Source organism: Lactuca virosa, chromosome 2, assembly GCF_052849685.1.
Source record: "Lactuca virosa cultivar CGN04683 chromosome 2, Lactuca_virosa_CGN04683_v6, whole genome shotgun sequence".
NCBI lineage: Eukaryota > Viridiplantae > Streptophyta > Magnoliopsida > Asterales > Asteraceae > Lactuca > Lactuca virosa.
In genome coordinates this window covers 198,810,748-198,830,147 of record NC_136427.1, presented here as the reverse complement: position 1 = coordinate 198,830,147, position 19,400 = coordinate 198,810,748, and positions in this window count along the sequence as shown.

Genomic DNA, 19,400 nt, shown 5'->3' with positions numbered 1-19,400 from the left:
GGAAGAGAAGCCGAAGGAAAACAAAAGAAAAGAAGAAATGTGAGAAGACCCCAACGAGGCTTCCATGGTCCGACACCTCGATGAGCCGTAGATTTACAGGGACGGGGTTAGGAACAAGGTTAACACCCTCCCTATGACATGGATGAGGCTTCTACAACCTCAACAGAGGAGGATTAGTAGACAGGGCTCTCCTTGTCATAGTACGCCGCATCACTCCCTAGAGTGTACAAACACGAGCATCGGTCAGCCGAAATCATGGAGGTTGGCACTACCACCAAGATCACCGCAATTCGCCTTCGTCACCTGGATGGAGGCCATGAACAGATCAGAAACCACATAAAAGCCTTCAGAGGGAAGTGACCACAACTCGAGCCGAGATTAGGGAGTATCGGGAACGTCACACAGCGTTAGAGAAAACACGTGGTAAAAGAAGAACATCAAATGACAGAAGCCAGGGCAGAGGATAGGACAATGCAGACTTTCATGTCTTCATTCTATGGCCCACGAAACATCACCCGCCACGAGTAGTGTGTACACTACTGACATATCATTACAGACTCAAACTCCTGGCGTGCGTTTGAACACTTCCCCGTCATATATATAAATTCGACCCTTCAAATTAAGAGACTACGCCATTCAAGGGGTTGTGTCACCGTCAAAGTTTTTCCTTACGTTAACAAAATATAGACCTAAGATAAGGTCAAACTTTCCTGAACTCTATGTACTAGAGTATATCAATAAAATTGGCATGCATTTTATTTCATTGGGAGTTTACCACATATTTCATAACCTGGTATTACAAACGATTTGCTTATGGTAACTCTAAGATTACTTAATGTATACCTCAATATTATGTGTAATTAAGAGACAATCGACTTAGAAATGGTGAGTCCGCCTTAGGTCCTGTTCCTTGTTTGGTTGTGGACTTAGGCAGACTCATTAAATTCAACAGCCTATTAAACCTTAATTGCATACAACTGGTATACATCGGGTGATCTTAGGAGTGGATCAGGCATAAAACAAATCACAAGATTACATTCGAGTCATTACTACTAAATTCGTAAGTTTATTTATACGTAAATTTTGCAACTTTACACAGAAATCATGCCTTGGGAGGCTAGATCTGCAATCTGGAGCTTTGGAGTAGCTTAAAAACATCTGAACACAAAAAGGACTGAAGGGACTCGTCGAGTTCCTTAGCCAACTCGACGAGTCGGGTAGGGTTTACCTGTTTTTGAGATTCTGAATGAGTGCAGTGAAGGATTAGAGTTTTTGGTCTGCATGATTTTTCGGTCTTCTGGACATTAAGGAACTCGACGAGTTACATAGGTAACTCGGCGAGTTGACGAGTTACTCAGGTAACTCGACGAGTTGCTAGATGCACTCGACGAGTTGAGGTCAACATGGACTGCTGACGTTGAATGTTGACCTTGACTTTGACCAGGGTTGACTTTGAGGGCATTTATGGTATTTCGGTATTGTGACAAGTTAATCACATGATGATTATAGACAATTGTGTTGGAGCAGTGCGTGAGACTTATCTGATTTTAGCTTGTCAGTTCAAGATTCGCGAGAGGTGAGTTTTCTCACCATACCAATGGGTATAAGGCACCAAGGCCGACCCATTTTATGATATGTGGATTGTCGATTGATTAAGCGTTATGTTAGTATGACATTTGCATGGAAGACCCCGGGGTTCCCGTGGCAGTAGAGTGAGACCATATGGGGGTTCCCATGGCATTTGGTGTAAGACCTTGGAGGGTTTCCATGACATCCTATTATATTTGCATGTTTAGTTTGTATGATATTTGCTTGGTAGTGATGACCATGTGGGGGTTCCCATGACAGTTAGTGAAGACCATGTGGGGGTTCCAGTGACACTAGGTATAAGACCTTGGAGGGTTTCCATGGCATCCTTATATGTGGTATGCATGGCTTATGTGGTTTATGTAGCTTTTATAGCTAATATGATTATGTGATTATGTGGATTGTGTGAGGTATTCTCTGGGGGACTCACTAATGATTAGCTTACAGTTTGTGGATTTGTTTCAGGTACATCTGAGCCTAAGGGCAATGGCAAGGCTTGATGACACGACATGCACACTCTCTCTCAGGCGTTTTTATGGGACACTCTGATATTTGAGATAACGTTTGTTGATGTATGAATTTGAAAACAATTGTTCTTGAGATTTTATGGATAATTGCAATGTTTTTGATAATTTAAAAATGAATTTTTTTTGTTGAAAAATTGGGTCGTTACAACAAAATTCGTCATGATTTGCAGAACATATATACAGAAGACAATAATAGTATATGGACGTCAGTGACGATGATGAGGACAACGATGAGTATATATTTATATTGTATTTTTAATTATGTAATTGTTATTTTTAATTATGTATTTTGTATTTCGAAATTATGTAATTTTTATTTTTTTATTATGTAATTTTTATTTTTAATTATGTAATTTTTAATTTTAATTAATTTTATGTTGTGAAAGTAAATATTGTTTTATTAAATGTTGTATTAAAATAAATAAGAAATTAAATTTCTATTACTGACGTAGAATTGTAACCATTTCATTAAGGTTGTAACGAGAAGTAGTAGTGATGTGGCGATGATATTACTGCACTTTTGGAGGTGACCATTCTCAATAACCTTAGAAACTTAAAAACATAAAAGATATAATTACAAGTTTTTTTTTTGGAACCGACAAATATATTAAAAATTTACCATCAACAAGTAACTAGTGATAACAAGGAATACAAGAACAAAAAATAAAAAATATTTACAAGCAATTAAGAGGAGAAGAAATCCAATACTTCCGATCTAAACTCCCATTTGATGATCTATGTTTCAACCATACGAAGACCATAGATTTTGTTATATCAACAATAGCCGCCGGCGAGGTCTTGACTCCTTTGAATACCAATTCATTACGGGCTCTCCAAATGCACCATAAAGCACCAAAAATAATACTACATAACACCATTTTCTTCTTACGATTTTGTCCCCGTTTACACGCAAATTCCACGATCTCCTTCACAGAATCGAAGTTTTGAGTCACCTAGCCACACCAGTTAAGAATCATATTTATCACTTGTTCCGCCATCGGGCAGGAAACGAGTAAGTGGTTAGAGCATTCCATATTATTACCACACGCCAAACAATTGAGTGAGTTAATATGCACCCCCCCTTTTGCTTAACTCCATAACACTCAGGATCTTTCCAAGCCTTGCACGCCACACAAAACACAACACCTTGAATGGAGTTAACTTTAACCATGAGAAAACACCGTCACAGATAAAATGGGGAGTGTGTTCAATTCTTTTCCGCAATTCAACCACCACAAAAGATTTTTTATCTGCAAAGTCTGAGTCCCAGCAAGTATTAGATATGTTCCACCTGATGATCTGTGAAGGGCTTATGCTTAGTTTTCTCAATTCGTGAATACTTTTTGAGATATTCCACCATACACCATTTAAAACCTTGTTCGATATTTTGTCTGGATGGTTTTGATTTAAACTGTGAAGCCCACTAACCACCTGGGCCCATAGTGAATTGTGATATTTTCTTTGTCTCCAAATCCATTTTGCCATCAAGGATAAGTGTGGAGCTCTAATAGAACCTAATCCAAGTCCACCGACATCTCTTGGAGCAAGGATTTTTTCCCAGTGAATACTTCTATTGTTTTGAGAGACTTTCCATATAAAACACCTCCTTATTTTATTGATTTCTTCCACAACCCCAATTAGTGCCAAGAAATTTAGGAGGAAGAAATTTGGGAGACTACCAAGCACCGATTTTGCCAATGTTATACGACCACCAAAGCTTAAAGTCTTGGCTTTCCACAGGGAAAGCATAGATTTTATTTTATCAATTATCGGCTTCCAGGATCTCTTGAGGTTCATATTGGCGCCCACGGGAACCCCAAGATATGTGAATGGTAAGGAAGCCGACTCACGTCCAAGGGGGAAAGCCCAACTTTCAACCTCATTTACATTCGCACCCACACCAAATACCCAAGACTTATCAAAGTTTACTTTGATACTGGATGCCACATGAAAGCGTCTAAGAATTCTAGCAAGGTTTGTTATGTTTCTCGTTGACCATTCACCCAAGAACAAGGCATCATCCGCGTAAAATAAATGAGACAACAACCATGTTTGTGTTAGGAATCAAGATACCTTAAAATATTACCTTTGATAACGCCTCATTCATTACGATATTGATCCCCTCCATTGCAATGTTGAATAAGATGGAGATAACGGGTTGCCTTGTCTCACCCCTTTTGACATTTGGAACTCTGCGGTGGGACTACTGTTTACAATGACCGAGGCTCTTTTGGATTCCAAGCAACCTTTAATCCACCCTCTCCATTTAGCCCCGAACATCATTTGTTCCATAATCGAGTCAAGGTACTCCCAATTGACCGAGTCAAACGCCTTATTGAAATCCACCTTGAATAGTACCATTTGTTTACCCCTTTTCTTCACCCAAGTGCATAACTCGTTTACAATTAATGGTCCTTTAAGAATGTCCCACCCTTCAGTAAAGGCAGATTGTTCCTCCCCATTGAAACTACCAATGACACTTTTAATTCTAGTTGCAAGGATTTTCGCAACGATTGTGTACATCGATACGATCAAGCTAATTGGCCTATAGTTAGAGAGGCTAAATGGATCTTTAACCTTGGCCGCAAGCGAAATACACGAGGAATTGATTCCCCATGAGAACTTGCCACAACTTTTGAACTGTTTTACAAAGGCAAAAATATCATCTTTTAACACCAACCAATATTTTTTCAATAACTTGAAGGTATCATGCCTGGGAGTCCGATCATCACCGCAAGCTCATACGGCTGACTTTAGTTCCCCAATACTGATTTCAGCTTCCAGCATTTCATTATTCAAGTTCGAAAGTTTCTGAAATCTCGAACTTCTAATTTTCGGTCTCGAGGGCCAACATTCCATGAACTTGGCCGAGAAGAATTTATGCACCTCGTCTTTGATATCAACAGATTGTGAAATCCAACAGTTATCGATTTTGAATCCATAAATGTGATTTTTCCTGGTTTTATTGCTAACAAAACCGTGAAAAAATCTCGTATTTTCGTCTCCACCCGTAACCCACTTCACCCTGGCCTTCTGACGCAAATCCAAAGCTCTTTCGTCCAGTGTATTTTTTTTAATTCCAAAGCTCTTTCGTCCAGTTCTTCCATCGACAACAGCCTAGACTCAGCGATTAAATCAATCTCATCGATCCTTTTTTTTGCAAGCAAAATCGAATTTGACTCCTTGGGGAATTCACTAACACGCCACTTTTTGATTCCTTCCTTAATGCATCTCAGTTTTTCAGCCAACCTTGCATCAGGGGCCCCATAACCACAAAATTGAGAACAACATTGATGCACAATCTGGTCAAAACTTTCTCGTAGAAGCCAAGAGTTAAAAAAATTTAAAAGGCATAGGGCCAAAGTCTAGGAACGATGTACAGAGGAGGATCAGGCAATGGTCCGAAAACTCACGGGGTAATGCAGTCAAGGAAGCACCAGGGAACATATTAACAAATTTCGAACATACCAAGAATCTATTGAGTTTACTTAGCTTGGCCCCTTCTTGCCAGAAGTATGTAAATTTGTGGCCACCCATGTGGAGATCATGAAGCTCTTCTTCAATAAGAAACTGATTAAAAGTATGAGCCGAAGAAGCACAGACGAGAATAGATTCTTTTGTCCTGGTGTCTGACCACATTGAAGTCACCAAGTAGAATCCACATTGCATTCCTGTTACTTTTGACATGGAGTAATTCTTCCCTTACTTTTGCCTTATCAACATGGGTGAAAGAACCCCTTTCTAAACTTTCGTATTTCTGAAAGACCCAAACTTTCATACTTGACAATATAGTTACTCCAAAACATGCTATTTGCATATTCATAAAAACAATATTTTACATTGATAAAGAGGTTACAAACTACTGGATACAAACCGACTATTACAAAGTGTTATATATTACATAACTACCCAGGATATTGTAATTTATACAAACCTAAACTGAAGTACAAAAGTACAATTACAAACTATTATAAATCTTCGAACAGTATACGATCATACTGATTACATATCTCCTGTAATTGTTAAACATTAATAGGGTAAGCGAAGACGCTTAGTGAGTTCAATAATAGATACAATATAACGTTATGCGATATATATACTTCAATATGGCAGAAGCAAAGAGAAACAAGGAACAACAAAGGAATATGTGAATCATGTGATAAACTTTTCATATCAATCAATGACTTGATTCAAAGATATACAATCAATGAGACATAACAATTTCCATACTTGATATACATCAATAAAGCTTCGGCCCAAATGGCACAGAAGACATACAACTTTGGATTAACATTTTGGTAGATTTCAGGCTTATAGCCCTGTCTAACCATTTGCCAATGCCATAGAATAGAAGTTATTCTCTTACGGAGACATGCTCTATATGGCCAGAGGCTACGTACCAGTACCAATGTGAATCTAAGTCCTTTCACTGATCACATGGTCAAAGGTATTACTTTTGCTATAAAAATAGCGAATAAAATAACACGGGAAAAATAACCCGGAATAATAATACTGAAAAGCACATAGCACATATAACACATAACATACAATTGTTCCTATATATTGAACTCACCTTGAATTAACCGGGGGTCAAAATAGTAATTTGGGCAGCACTTCGTTCCTATAAATAGCTTTCGTCGTTGAAAACCGGGAGATTTATTGAAAAATAGGCCTTGCGAGGATAGAGCTTCAAACCGAAACGATAAATTTCTCGGGCTCTCCGGGCACTTCGGGACGTATTCTGGGCTTTAAAAATAATACCGGGGCTTCGGGGGATATGGAAATAGTCAAAATATGGAAAGTGGGGCCAAAAATGGCAATTTCTTGAATTTAGTCGGAAGGTCTCGCAGGCATCCCTTTTATAGGGTGGAATCCGAAGTCGGCCAAGAAGGGAGTCAGCAGCGAAGGCAGGTGGCAGCGAGGGAGAGAGACACGCAGCTGGTGCGAGGCGTCTTAGACGTCGCCTAGGACGCCAAAAGGCGCGTCAGATGCCTAATGGACCTCAGCTTCGGACCAATCAGCGACGGGCACGAGTGGACATGGGTCGGATTCGCGAGAAGAGTGGCGTGGCTAGTACTATTCATGCGAGTTTATCCGAAATTCTCGGATTTTGAGCCAAATTCTTCCGAAATTCATAACTTTCGCATATGAACTCCGTTTTTGACGTTCTTTATATGCACGTGTAGCTAAAATTATACTCTACAACTTTCATTTAGACTTCGTCGGCTAATTTTGATTTTAATTTTAATATTATTATTTTTAACAGACCGGGACAGGAAAATCCGTTAAAAATTCATAACTTCTTCATCCGACATCCGTTTTCGTCAGACTTTTTACCGTTGTACTACAAATGACGAGACCTTCAATTCTCATTTAGGTTGTGTTGGCTAAATATCTTTCGATCTAAAATTCGAGTTTTTAGCTGTCTACTGCTATTCCGAAATTTAGAAAAATCATAACTTCCTCATACGAAGTCAGATTTTGGCGTTCTTTTTATCGAACTTCTCGGTTTAACGAATACTACGACTTTCATTTAGATCACTAAGGCTAAAAAGTAGTTTATCAAAAACTCACTTTTTACGTCATTCGGCGCCGTGCCGGTTTTGTCGCGGATCTTCGATTGGTTATAACTTCTTCGTTATAACTCGAATTTCGACGAGGTTTTCGCCTATAAGTTTCTAACGAGATTATCTACAACTTTCAATAATAAAATTCTACTTATTTCAAAATTTTATATTTTCACTATTTGGCTTTTAATTGGAATCTCATAAGACTTCCAATATTTTCTGAGTGATTCTAAACATAGTTTTACTTCATTTCTACTAAAAACTATCTGTTAGAATTCAATACTCAAATTCACATAGTATTTCACAATATTATTTATTATAAAACACGATTTCAAAACGTGTATGTTACAAATACCTCCTCCTTTTGAGGATTTCGTCCCCGAAATTACATTGATTAAAACAAATGGGGATATTTTGCTTTTATCTAATTCTTATTTTCCCAAGTATAATTTGGGCCTCGATGGTGTTTCCACTTGACAAGCACCAATTTTACTTCTTTGTTGCGTAGATTAGTTGTTCTTTCTTTCACGATCTCTTCAGGCTCTTCGACATATCTTAATTTATTATCCAATTTCACCTCGGATAATGGAACTGTCTCATCATAGATGCTCAAGCATTTGCGCAGATAACTCACATGAAACACATCATGAATACCTGCTAAATCTTCAGGCAGTTCTAAGCGGTATGCTTGTTTTCCAATTCTCTGGATGATTTTGAAAGGTCCAACAAATTTGGGACTCAACTTTCCTTTCTTCCCAAATCTCATAAGGCCTTTCCATGGGGATACCTTCAGCATTACAAAATCACCCACTTGAAATTCTATGGGTCGCCTCCTCTTTTCTGTATAGGACTTCTGTCGATCCTGGGCTGCTTTCATTCTTTCTCGTACGATTTGAATCTTGTCAGTAGTGTCTTGAATCATTTCAGGACCTCCAAGGATCTTTTGTCCTACATCACGCCAACATAACGGCGTACGGCATTTGCGACCATATAATGCTTTATATGGTGGCATTTTGATTGAAGCGTGGTAACTGTTATTATATGAAAATTCGACAAGAGGCAAGTATTTGTCCCAGTTACCACCGAACTCCAAGACACATGCACGAAGCATATCTTCTACTGTTTGGATTGTTCTCTCCGTCTGACCATCTGTCTGAGGATGATAAGCTGTGCTGAGGGCAACTCGAGATCATAATTCACGTTGCATACTCGCCCAAAAGTGAGAAGTGAAGCGAGTATCGCAATCGGAAATGATCTTTAGCGGCACACCATGTCTTGCAACAATTTCATCCAAGTATACTTGTGCGTATTTCTCCATTGGAGCCGTTTCACGCATGGCGAGCAAATGTGCACTCTTAGTCAGGCGGTCAACGATTACCCAAATGCTATCATGCTGTCTAGCAGTCTTTGGCAATTTGGTAATAAAATCCATGGACAGCTCTTCCCATTTCCATACAGGAACACTAAGACTTTCTGGGGTTCCGTATGGTTTTTGGTGCTCTGTTTTAACTTGTAAACATATTAAGCATTCATGTACATATCTTCCAATGTCTCTCTTTAGTCCAGGCCACCAATAATCAACTCTTACATCATAGTACATTTTACTTGTACCAGGATGTATTGATAGCTTAGACTTATGAGCTTCATCTAAAATCTTCTGTCTTAATCCACCAATCTTTGGAATCCATAGCCGGTTCTTAAATACCTTTAATCCTCGTGGATCATCAAGTAAAACATCAACATAATGTACCATCCCTTCCTTCTTCACATTTTCTGGCTTTAAGGCCTCAACTTGCCACTTCTCTAGTTCATCTATGATAATGAACTTCACCGTAGTGTGAGTAATAGTATAACACATATTATTTCGATAAACCTTCCTGCTAAGTGCAACGGCAACCACATTGGCCTTTCCAGGATGGTACAGGATTTCGCAGTCATAGTCTTTGATCAGCTCCATGGCTCGTTGCTATCTCATATTCAGAGTTTGCTGACTGAATATATACTTGAGACTCTTGTGGTCGGTAAAAAGTTGGCATTTTGTACCAAAAAGGTAATGCCTCCAAAGTTTCAAGGCAAATACCATGGCAGCGAGTTCGAGATCATGGGTGGGATAATTCTTTTCATAATCTTTCAGTTTTCTTGAGGCATAGACTATCACTTTACCACGTTGCATCAACACACAACCGAGTCCCAACCCAGAAGCATCGATATATACGGAGAAATCATTATCACCTTTTGGAAGCGATAAGATTGGAGCATGAGTCAAAAGATCTTTTAAAGCCGAGAAAGCTTTTTCTTGGGCTTCACCCCATTCGAACTTTTCTTCCTTTCGAGTAAGACTAGTGAGTGGTACAGCTATACGAGAAAAGTATTTAATGAATCTCCGGTAATAACCCGCAAGACCCATGAAACTACGAATTTTGGAAGCATTGCGAGGCGCTTCCCAATTCTGAATGGCTTCGATTTTGGTAGGATCTACGGATACACCGTCACCAGAAATAACATGGTCGAGAAATTGAACTTGGCAAAGCCAAAATTCACATTTCGAGAATTTAGCATAAAGTTTCTCCTTTCGAAGAAGTTCTAAGATTTCACGAATATGAACAGCATGATCAGCTTCAGACTTGGAATAGATTAGAATATCGTCAATGAATACGATGACAGATTTATCGAGCATTGGGCGGCATACCCGATTCATCATATCCATGAATACGGCAGGAGCATTTGTCAGACCGAATGGCATGACAAGGAATTCAAAATGCCCATAACGAGTACGGAAAGCAGTCTTCGGTACATCCTGCTATTGTACTTTCAACTGATGATAGCCAGATCTCAAATCAATCTTTGAGAAATAGCTAACATCCTGAAGTTGATCAAATAAATCATCAATGCGAGGTAGTGGGTACTTGTTCTTGATAGTCACCTTATTCAGCTCACGATAATCAATGCACATTCGCATCGACCCGTCCTTCTTCTTGACAAACAATACCGGAGCACCCCAGGGTGAGGTACTCGGTCGAATAAAACCTTTGTCAAGTAATTCCTGCAGTTGGATCATCATTTCCTTCATTTCAGCTGGCGCAAGATGATAAGGAGTCTTCGCAATTGGAGCAGCACCAGGCACAAGGTCGATTCGGAATTCTACTTGCCTTTCCGGAGGAAGTCCAGGCAATTCATCAGGGAAAACATCAGGATATTCGTTAACAACGGGAACATCATTCACAGTTTTATTCTCCTCTCTTGAGATATCAACTGTATAGGCTAGATAGATAGGGCAACCCTTCGATATAAATTTACGAGCTTTGAGGAAAGAAATTATTTTTAAGATTCTTTGTTCACCGTAGACATAAATAGGATCTTCCCCTTCAATAGGAATGCGTACCATCTTTTCGTAACACAAGAGCTCTGTGTGGTTCTTTGACAACCAATCCATGCCGAGAATAATATCAAAATTGGGTAAGGAGATAGGGATTAGGTTAGCAAGAAAATTATAGCCTTCTATTTCTATGACACAATCCCTATAGATTTTATCAGCAAGTAATGATATACTTCCTGCAGTATCTACGTGAAATGGTTGCGTGAGTCCATAGCAAGTAGTTTGAAAAAAATGCGCAAATTTAGAAGACACAAAAGAATCTGAGGCACCAGAATCAAATAAGATGTGAGCAGGTCTGGAGTTGACAAGAAATGTACCCGTCACAACATTCGAGTCCTCGCGTGCCTCCTCTGTGGTAATCTGAAATGCACGACCCTTAGCTTTTGGCACCTCCTCCTTTTTGGTTGGAGTACCCTTTGATTGTTGAACAGGAGCTTGGTTTCTCGCTGGTTGTTGAACAGAAGCTTGACTTCCCGTCACTTGGCTGGTAAGAGTAGGGCAGAAACGCTTCTTATGGCCAGTAATACCACATGCATAGCAAGTCACATCCTTCCTTGGACAAGCTGGCTTTATATGACCAGTTTCTCCACATCCATAACAGATAATGGATTCCTTGTCTATTTTGCATTGGCCCGGATGATTCCTTCCACAAATGCGACATGAAGGCGATTGAATAGAAAAATATTGTGACCTGCCGCGGCCACGAAAAGCACTCTGAGACTGTGCTTGCTTGCTAGGATCAGTTCAAACAGATTGAGCTGGTGGAATAGTGGAAACAGGAGCAGTTCTTTTAGTACGTGGATGCTTTGGAACCGTAAGAGTGGCACCATGTATCTCTAAGTCATGCTCACGCCTTCGAGCATACTCAACAGCTTTATCAAACGACAGAACATCCCGATTGGCTACAAAATCATGGATTTCATGTCGTAGTCCTTCTAAGAATAACTGAATTTTCTCATCTTCAGTTGGAATATACTTTGCAGCAAATCGTGCTTTTTGATTGAACTGAGTTTCATACTCATTCACAGTCATTCCTCCCTGTTTAAGCTCGAGGAATTCCTTCTCCAATCTTCTCCTCATATCTAGAGGACAATACTTCTCTAGCACACGAGTTTTGAACAACTCCCAGGATAAATTCTCCTGGTCATACCCGTTGAGAGCTTCATATGTTGCTTCCCACCAAACCAAGGCTTCTCCGATGAGCATTGCAGAAGCATAGATAGCCTTGTCTTCATTATCCACATGAGAGACACGAAATACTTTCTCGGTGTTCTGAATCCAAGTTAGAACAACTATGGGATTAAGGACACCAGAAAACTCTGTAGCACCACTACTCTTGAAAGTCTTGAATGAGGGATGTCTCGCCTTCTCTCCTGAAGATTCTCCAGTGACTTTCTCTTTTCCTTTATCACCATTCTTTTTGTGTTCTTTGAGAGTCTGTCGAATAACACCGGTAAGTTTACCCAAGAGTCGCTCCTCACGAGGAGATACTGGAGTATTTACTTCCTCAGGTTGAGGGCCTTCACCAACCTCAGGGGTATGACTACTTACTTGTTCAGCCATCGCTCTGTAATATGGAGTAACATTGTATTTTAGAATATTAGGATTTATTATAACCTAATACTTCACTTAAGTCTTTCCTATGGTTTGTATCCATATACTTATAATGATTCAGTTCATATATTGAACTTCCAATAGTTTAAGTCTAAATACCAATCCGTGGCATTTAGTTCGCTTAAACTACTGCTCTAATACCATGATTGAAAGAACCCCTTTCTAAACTTTCGTATTTCTGAAAGACCCAAACTTTCATACTTGACAATATAGTTACTCCAAAACATGCTATTTGCATATTCATAAAAACAATATTTAGATCACTAAGGCTAAAAAGTAGTTTATCAAAAACTTACTTTTTACGTCATTTGGCGTCGTGCCGGTTTTGTCGCGGATCTTTGATTGGTCATAACTTCTTCGTTATAACTCGAATTTCGACGAGGTTTTCGTCTATAAGTTTCTAACGAGATTATCTACAACTTTCAATAATAAAATTCTACTTATTTCAAATTTTATATTTTCACTATTTGGCTTTTAATTGGAATCTCATAAGACTTCCAATACTCAAATTCACATAGTATTTCACAATATTATTTATTATAAAACATGATTTCAAAACGTGTATGTTACAATGGGACTTTGGACCATAGACATTTACCACAACAACCACCCCATCAACACCCAAACATTCACCAAAAAGTACTAGAAATTGTTTTGATTTTATGACATCCGACACCTTGTGTGACATCCCCATTTTCACGGCCAGAAAAGACCGATTTTGTTTATGCTTTATAAAAATCAAAGTACCTCTTTTAATAAAAATGCTGCGGAATTTGTTCCCAGTAAAACATGATAAATACGTTATCAAAGCATTTCCGAAAGAAATGTATTTTTATTTATTTTAAAACATTTGGGATGTCATCGTCAATACAGAAACATAAGCATAAACAAAACTTACATTCGTTTACACTAGTGATCTACATCTCTTTAATCTCTCAGTGTAATGTAACTTCGTATCGACACCTGTGATACAAATAAGCTTGAGTGGGTCAGGTTGGGAAACCTGGTGAGTACATAGGGATTTCAATCCCACAATGTTATATCATATATATAATTTAGAACTCACAAAATATACAACTATTGATCCGAGAGCATGAATTAGATCCGAGAGTATGGAATGGGCCTTAAATTTTACAACTCTTACCCCACCACGTTAATCCTTACAACGAGACTATCCATACTCTCGGACCTTAAATTTTACCTATTACTTAACCCATACTCTCGGATCTAATTCATGCTCTCGGATCAATAATTGTGCCCATTCCATACTCTCGGATTAGGGACAAGTGTCTATGTGAAATCCATTCTCCCGGATTAACAACGAATGACTATGTCTTATCCATACTCCCGGACTGAGGACGACTGACTGTGTCTTAATCCATACTCCCGGACTAAGGACAACTGATTATGTCTTAATCCATACTCCCAGATTAATGACAGTTGGTTATGTCCAATCCATACTCTCGGACTAGGGACAATGACTATGTCTAATCCATGCTCCTGGATCAATGACATATACTAAAGTTCTATTCTCTGAGTATAACTCACTCGTACTCGTAAGAAAATACTGCCCAATATTCCTCATAATTAATTTAGGTTTACTCTTTATCCTAAATCATCATATATAATCAGGTATGTTCTTTAACACGTATTTCAGGCAACATCAATTAACTCGCACATAAACATATAGTTAATACTTCAATCAATACTTGTATTAAAATCATGTTCATGAAATGGACTATGCACTCACCTGATAAGGTGGTGACTCCGTACTCGGACAGCGCTTCGTTTACTTTAAAATAATTTCCTTCGACGAAACCTAGTATCATTACCACTAGATTTTAGTCTAATATTTACCGTGACTAATTATTAGTCTTATTATTATTATTATATAACCGTTTAAAAAATATTTTCCAACCACTATGTACAGACAGGGGCCAGACATAAAACACCGGAGGGCAGGATCATTTTGGCATATAGCACTTTTGAAATCCAACAACCCAGGCGGCCCTTCAAACCGGATTCCCCTTACCGCAAGTGGTTAAAAAGATATTATAACGACACTTATATAACCCATAATAATAGCTCAAATAATTATTATAAGGTCCTAATAACGTTACTATATTTAAATAAAAGCTATATTAAAAATTCGGTAGGCGTATCTTACCTACGAGGGGGTTTGGCTAGAAGCCAGGCTCTGCAGGGGCAGGACTTCCGAGCCGAAAGCTCTTCTTCTCGGAGCCGTCGAGCGCTCCAGGGCTTTCTTCTAGCGCTAGGGGAGTTTTGGGAGGTTTAGAGAGAGAGTAGAGAGAGAAGGGTGGAGGTGTGAAGAAATGAGGGTGGAAGGGGTTGTATTTATAGGGTGAAGTATGGCTGAAGTTGGTGCCACATGTCACCATCTAGTGGCAAGCCTTGGGGAGAAAACAATGACCAAGATTGTGCCACGTCACCCCTTTTGCAGCAGCATCCTGCCGACTTCTAAACCCCGTAACTTTTGCATATGATCTCTGTTATCGACGTTATTTATATCCATGCGTAGGTAAAAATAAGATCTACAACTTTACTTTTGACTCCGTCGGCTAATTCTCGACCGATCTTAAATTTAACAGTATGAGGAGATTACACTGTTAAATGTCTGCGTAAAATTCGTAACTTCTTCATATGGACTCCGTTTTCGTCTGAATTTTTGTCGTTGAGTTCCTATTAATGAGATCTTCAATTCTTATTTAGGTCGTGTTGGCCAAAAACCGCTCGATCTAAAATTCGACTTTCGGGTCGTGCACTGCTATGCCAAATCTTAGAAAAATCATAACTTCCTCATACGAAGTCAGATTTGGGCGTTCTTTTTATGCACGCTCTCGGTTTAACATATACTACAACTTTTTTTTAGGTTACTAATGCTAATCGTAAATTCACTATTTACGTTGCACAGTGTCGTGTCGGTTCCGTCGCGAAACTTCGACGGGCCATAACTTCTTCGTTATAACTCGGATTTCGGCATTCTTTATATGTACGGAACCCTTGTGACATATTCTACAACTTGGTTAAGATTACTCCTTCTGAATAATCTTCCATCAAAAACTCATTTTTGATGTTCATCGTCTCTAAATTGACTAGCCTGAATTTGCGGGCGTTACACCTTGAAGAAATTTGCATCCCGGATTGATACATTTCCCCCAGACCTACCATCGGCATTAATCCATTCACATGCAAAATTATTATTGCCCCAACATTTACTAAAATTAACTGAAGAGGAATCCACCAATTGAGTTTCTTGTATATCTACAATATTCGCCTTATTTTCCTTCCTGACCCTTTGTATCCACTCCAATTTTGAGTCTTCGCCCATACCTCTATAATATATTGATAGAAGATTCATTGGGAAATGATTCTCACACCATTAACACCCAGGTCTTCCAATAGAACCTCATTGTTCCTATCGATTCCTATCCCAATTAGTTTCCCAACTTCAATTGTACGGCTAATTTCGTCCATACTGTTCACGCAACCAGTGGGTAGGGTATCTTGTACGAATTTTAATAGAGCATTTATGAAATTTACAATTTTACAACATTATTTAGAATTCATAAAATTTACAATATTTATAAATAAAGGCATATAACACTTCGTGATTACAAACATTAAATTAAACATCATACTGTTGTTAGAAGTTCGAAAATGTTTTCTAAAATAATAAAAACTATTCTTTTTTGTTTTCTGAAAAAATATATCAAAAAGTCCTTTTTATTTTGTCCTCTGAAAAACAATCAAACTTTCCCCAAATGTCTCCATGCCTGCACACATAATAGGAAAAAAGAGCATTTCGAAAAAAAAACACCACCTACATATTCTATTCATCGGGAAATTTCAAAGATAAATATTGAGTTAACACCATTCATTGGTGTATACGATAAAAGTGGGTGAAAAACAAGTAAATATTTATTTTGATCCATATTAATTTGAAAACTTTGGATTAACTATATTTAACTTCTTAATTATTTGAGTACCACAACTCTTCAACTTCTAGTATAATGTTCTATTTTTGAGAAAACAACAAATTTAGACAAATCTCATAAGCTTGTTCCAAGATTTAGCCAAAATTTAAATAATATATATAAATAGCCACTATTTTCATAAGGACCCAACGAAAACAACATCGTTTTTCCCATTTTCTTAGGGTCTCTGATATTTTCGAGGGGGTCCCTACGAAAATGAAGAGGCTTTGGTGCCTTCGACCCGTAAGTACAGTGAGGAAAACTCACCTCTCAATCTGAACAATAGCTGATGAGGTCCCAACTCTGAATCTATGTTATATTCGTCACATATTCATCCAAATGACCAATTCTTAACCACAATCCAAAATACCTAAAATACCCTTAAGTCAAACTTGGTCACCCTTGGTCAAAGTTAAAGTTAAACTAGTTAAAATCAACAAGTCAACTGAGTCAACCTAGCTGAGTTAACTTAGGGCGCGTACGCGGGGCGTACTCGAGCATTGATCACCGTCGAGGAGGTTGACCACGTACGCGTTGCATACTCAAATTACACAGGGCGTACGCCCAGTTTTCCCAAAAACACATTAAGAGCTTAATGTGTTAAGTTCTCACGTCCAACTTCCAGATCTAAGGCTAAAATACCATAGAGAGTCATAAAGTTTCCAACCTTAAGACTTTGCATGTCCATTAAGTGCTTAACTCAACATCTTAATACATTGAGACCTTCTAAAAAATGCATGAAGAAAAACCAACCATTAAGACCCAATTTATATGACTCAAGACCTTTCCTAAGGTCTGAAAGGACGTATTATTGGGTCAAGAACATGCTATGCTCAAGAATCACCACTTTGGGACCAAAAGTGTCTTAAAAGAGCAAAAGTATAGATCTACAAGATGGAGTGAACAAGATGCTAAATTTTCACCTTCTGGAGGTTGCTATCAAAGAAGAAATCATAGATCCAAGGTGCTTCCCAATTCCAAGCTCTTCACACCACACTCTTCTCCTTCAAGAACACTTCTAAACACTCAAATAGGCTTCAATAAAGGCACTCTTTCACTTAGGGTTTGATTGGGGTCGTTCTTACAGAGGGAGGCTAAAGAAGGAATGGGACATGAGGTTATAATGACATTTATATAGGGCCAAAACCCTAAAAATTAGGGTTTGGACATCCTGCGCGTAAGCCCTGCTTACTAGGTGTACGCCCAACATACTAGGGTCTGCCCTAGTACGCTCAGCGTACGCTTCATACACCCAACGTACTAAACCAACGCCCAAATTACCACAATGCCGCTAAGGGCCATTCATGCAATCTTTTCCAATTCCAAGGGCTAAAATACGTCATTATTCAAACATAGGGTCGAGATTGAAATTACCTTGACATCGGGATGTTACAAAACTCCATTTTAACAGTGAAGGAATCGGTGTACTCTTCCACCGACATGCTTCCTTTTGTCAAAGCCATGAATTGATTCTCCAATTCCAACATCTTCTCAACCGAACAGAACTTCCTCTTGAAATGGGTCAAAAATTCATCCCAAGTCAGTTGTAACGGCTTATTGGGGCTCAAAATCTTCCCCAATGTGTTCCACCAACGCATCGCCTTACCCTTGAACTGCTTCACAACGTAGGTAGTTTGTAGCCTTCTTTTGCATCCACACATCAGGAAAGCCGACTCCATCTCCAATATCCAACCCATGACTCATACAGGATCTTCCTTCCCGTTAAATGATGATGGCTTGCAAATCATAAAATCCTTATGCTTGCAGTAGCCTCTAAGTTCATCATTTCTCTGAACTTTAGGTTCCTCCAGTCCCTGATAACTCTCTGAGACATCATTATTTCATTCTTGGACCATTGTAGCATGTGAAGGAATTGGTTCGTTGTTGACATGTTCAACAACTACCAGCTCGTTGACTAATGACGCTCTTCCTCTAATATTAGCTAGCTCCTGATCTAATAACTCCCTAAACTCACGTTGTTGCTGATTGAGCATTTCTTGCATCATCGCCCGAGCTTCGTTCACCGGGTTTTACACAATAGCTGCTCCGACGTTTTAAGGTGTTGGACCTCCTTCTTTCATGACAGCTCTACCACTCCTTGTGATGGTCATGGCGTTCGAGTACTAAAGTCGTAGAGGCGAGAATTTTAGGATAAAGAAGATAGACTATCTACCACATATATTTAGCACATAGATAAGGCATCTTCATATAGTGTCCTAAGGCAAGTGTCTAAAGCAACTAAGGCATCTATCACACATCTTACTGATCATACTTAGTATCTGAGTTTAAGTCTAGAATTTTTCCTAAATTCCTAGTTCGCTTAAACTAATGCTCTGATACCAACTGTGACATCCCCCATTTTTCAGAACTGATTTAAAATTTTCCATTACGCTTTTAAGTATTGAAAATTCGGAAGTTCCCAGTTAGATAAACATTTTTTAAATAACAAAATTTATTTTATTAAAAGCTTCGGGATGTCATTCGTTTATATTCGAACATACGTTACATCGTAAATAAAAAGGTCTTGAAATAACTAATGCAAGCCTATCCTTTATTCCACTCAACATCCTAACTAGGCAATTTCAACTTTGGCTCCACTACTTGTGATGCAATAAAATGAGTGGGTCGGGTTTGGGAAACCTGGTGAGATACGTTGGGTTTTCAAGCCCATAACATTTTAATGATAAAATATCATTCTTGCAAAACATATATATATATATATATATATATATAT